Raw genomic sequence first — 4,177 nt, 5'->3', positions numbered from 1 at the left:
GGGGGTAATCACGTGATGATCTAAAGGAAGTCAAGCTGGCGACGTCCGTGCCGAAACAGGTAATTTTCGCCGTTTTATACTCTTTATTACGTTTTTAAAATTATTCAATTCCGCTCACTTTCCAGACATAGCAGCCAGAAAGTTATATGCGTTTATTTCGTAGTAATATTCGCTCTATATCTCGACTTTACCCTCCGCAAAATTTCTTAGCGGGAGCCTTTTGCCATGTAATTTGTGATCTTTGCTGGAGTTCACTTACTGAATTACTAGTAATCTTCTGCATACAAAAAGATACATATTTATATTCAAAATCCGTATACGAGTATTCTTTTTATGTTTACAAAGCGGTCTGGTTTGAAGCAGACGTGTAAAATATTTTATTTAAATTTCATGAACCAGAATTGTACATGATCTAAACGGGTTTCAGATTTGAAATGATCACAAAGGGGTCCCGTTTATAGGAAAACTGAATTTCTAATTTGATACTAGTATTTATCGTTGTTGAGCTTATTTAAGTCACGGTATTCACACAGGTTGCAAATATATATGCTTGTGTGCGTGTGTGAAAATTGGTTGGTATTTAGGCATTTATATAATACGTATAGTATGGCAAAATTGAAATGTCACCCTTAGTTGTTGATTTATTTTGCTAGGTTTTGCTACACATATTTCAGGTAATGTTAACATGTAAACACGTAAATGCTGTAAATAATCAACAAAGTATGTTTTTAAATATGAAACCAAACTTTCCAGGCAAATATGGAATCGAACTCAAACACGACGCGTCTTTGGACTGAGTGTGGCCGACAGTTTCAGTCAAGGAGTGGCTTCAGGCGTCATGTAACACAAAGGACAAGCCCCATGCCGGTGTTGCGGGAAGATGTTTTATGACAAGGACAAACTAAAAATGAACATATATTGCTAGCAATCATGTGAAAAAGATCTCGATGTGTTGGTGCCTTGTTACCTTGTTATACATTAGACAAGTTGCTAAGAACTGTATTAAAATTATTACTTGTGAATAAGTTGTATGACGAATTTTGATGATGATTTTTTTTTTCGTTGTTAAAAGTCTATAACATTGTGAGCTTTATATTCATCTTTCAGAACAGTGAGTGGTTTATAGGCATACGTTCTCACAAATGTATACAGCTAGCGCACAAGCTAAATAATCTCGAGTAGTTGAAAATCTGACAACTGCTAACTAGTTAAATTTACAATCTTTTTGTTTTTTAAGATATCATATTCACGGAGAGGCGGTCCGCTAGGCATGCTTCCAGTGTGGGAAACTGTTGTGCACAATTCGAATCTATGAAACTGTATGTGCGACACGTGTTGCTCAAAGTACACGTCGAAAAAATGCCCCCAGGATGACACGGCTAGTGAGTTCGAGGGTCGTGCAGGGCCTGCCAATTCGGTAAAGCATTTACACATCTACACACGTCTAAATAGGCAAAGACAACAGCAATAAAGCACTAAACATATATGCCGATACTGTTAAAACTATGTATCTGCCTCTGTCTTAATTTATGTTGACTGCTTCTTAATTAAGAAACTCTTATATATTGTTTAATGTTATTCTCATGACCTTTAATTTTAGATTTAGTAGTCTTGATTCAGTACCATTATTCACTTTATTTGACATGCGGTCTTCTGTAACACATAGAAGCTGTGTTTCTGAAGGTTCCAACATCGCCTTCGTTTCTGGATAATCTGTCGGTATTTTAAGTATTTGATGGCATTCTATGGATATATAAGTCTTCAAACACGTTACCGCATGCATTACCTGTTACTTTTATTTTGTCGTATAATCTTATATTTCTTTCTTTCTAGGTGAAAACAAAAGTTCTTTCAGATTTGAATTTTATTTTTGAAGGAGATTTGATAGATAAGTGTTCATGATGATATACGATGTTCATGGTGATATACGTTTTGCCTCCATCGGAGAACTTCGTCGTAATCGTTCTCCAGGCATCCTCGCAGTGGATGATGAATCCTGCCTGGCTTGGTCTTGATGTCGGAACCTATACTTTTGAACATGACCATTCTTCTTTGCCATCGTCTGAAATAATTAAAATGTTGATTTTCAATAAGTTAAACTACTACTCCTTCATCTCGCACAGGGACATGTTGATAGTATTTGTGTAACACAAATAAACTTTAATTGAATTATTGTTTCACAACAATTAGTAATTTTACCGGTCCAACAACAAGGTGACAGTTATCATTTTAATTTAATATCATAAAATTACAATCGATGCACAATATTAAATTGTACTCTTATTAGTAACTGATTTTGTAAAATAGTTTGAAAACAAAGATTTGTGTGAAAACAATGATTTATGTATGCCAAAATAAATGGAAAAACTTATGAGGCCAACGATATTATAAATTAAGTCCAGGCATGTAATGCATTAATTTGAATAAACTAACCACAGATGGTTTTATTGCGATGTATACATGACCAAAAAGCATTTATTGGTAAATTTACTATCGCTCATGGCGACATTCATATATAAGATACTTTATGTATGCTCTTCCAAATGAAGCAACTGCAGTATACACGATTGTAAAAATACTGCTCCTGTGAAATTTATTCCTACCAAGAGCTTTTCGTAAAAAGTTATTGACTAAGACTGTTCCTCATGAACTTATAAGTATTAACTTTTAAATGTTCATTCTTTAAATGACATTCTGAAGACCTCAATAAATAGTATCAGTTATTTAGGCCTCATTAATTGGAATTTTGTGTTGGTTTCTGATGATTAATTAATGTTTATAAGGTAACGCCGTGCATCGAATAATGAAATTTATATGAAAATATAATGCACGCATAGAATATACTGTATTTGTGTAAAATAACGCGTTTATTTGTAATGGTGCTTAATAAACTACAGACAAAAAGAATTGTAATTAATTCGTACTTACACCCCATGCAGTTGTTATTCTTGTGGAAGCAATTTGATCGGCCACACGTTGTCCTGTAAAAAGGATAGATCTAAACAATCTGAAGGCATGCGGTATGGTTTTGTTTGGTTTTGGTTGATAAGACCTTCTAGTTTCGTCCTTGTTAACATGTATCTAGTCAAAATACTTCTATCACGTTTAATTTTACACCAGAAAAGCATTCAACGAGCTAACGTTTTTCGGCTGAAATCGGGATCCCTTTGTGATCATCTCAAAAGCGGGACCCATTTAGATCGTAAAACCTTTTAAGTTCTTACTACTTAAAAAACGATTTGTACACATCTTTATTTTTACAAAACAAAGAAAGAAACATTAAAAGAACACTCGTATATGGATTTTTAATACAAATCTGTCTGTGTTTTTATACAGGAGAGTAATTTAATAAGTGAAACCCAGCGAAGATCACAAATTATATGGCAAAAGGCTCCCGGTAAGAAATTTTGCGGAGGGTAAAGTCGAGATATCGAGCGAATATTAGTACTACGAAATAAACGCTTATCACTTACTTGCTGATATGGCTAGAAAGTGAGCGGCATCAAATAATTAAATAAAAGTAATAAAGGGTATAAAACTGCGAAAAATACCTGTTTCGACACGGACGTCGCCATCTTGACTTCCTTTAGATCATCACGTGATTACCCCCTCTGGCAATAGGCCTTGACAACCGACATGAATATGTTGCAAATAAAAAAAAACTAAAATCATCGTACCTTGACTGACATTGTAGCATTTCTCTCAACTCTTTGTAGAATATATTGTTGCACGCAATGAACCAGAAGAAGTTTACACAGTAGTTTGAGGGGCAAACCAAGTAACACACAGTCCAAATAAGGTTTAATGTATCTAATGCAGTATAATTTTTTGATTTTGTGCAGCCCGGCTTGAGGTATGATTCAACAATTATATATATGCAAAAAGGAGCCGTAGAAATAATGAAGTACGTAGTACGTATCACAATTATTTTTGTCATTTTCACGCTAAACTGACGTGAACGTTGCACATAACGGTCATGCATCATATTTAGTTGTTGTTTCTTTATCTTGCAGAGGTTTCGAATAAGATATATAAGACACAAAAGCACCATCAAAAATGGTGCTAAGTCTATGCAAACAAAGACATTGTCGTTTGATATCTTATAATTTCCAGACAATGCTCGACATTCAAGTTTGGCGTTAATGAAGAAATAAATGTTAAAACAGACTACTATAAA

At 34.3% G+C, this 4,177-nt stretch overlaps 1 long non-coding RNA gene across 1 annotated transcript; it reads right to left on the bottom strand.

The window, feature by feature from the left end:
- Positions 1-620: 620 nt before the first annotated feature.
- On the bottom strand, positions 621-3,609 carry LOC127841646 (uncharacterized). Its single transcript, XR_008031193.1, has 3 exons — positions 3,552-3,609; positions 2,929-2,981; positions 621-2,062 (listed from the first exon to the last, which is right to left on the bottom strand). It is a non-coding gene; the product is annotated as an uncharacterized LOC127841646 (long non-coding RNA).
- Between the last annotated feature and the right edge of the window lie 568 nt (positions 3,610-4,177).

This window comes from Dreissena polymorpha, chromosome 8, assembly GCF_020536995.1.
Source record: "Dreissena polymorpha isolate Duluth1 chromosome 8, UMN_Dpol_1.0, whole genome shotgun sequence".
Taxonomy (NCBI): Eukaryota; Metazoa; Mollusca; class Bivalvia; order Myida; family Dreissenidae; genus Dreissena; species Dreissena polymorpha.
This window is presented reverse-complemented; position numbering and strand designations above follow the sequence as displayed.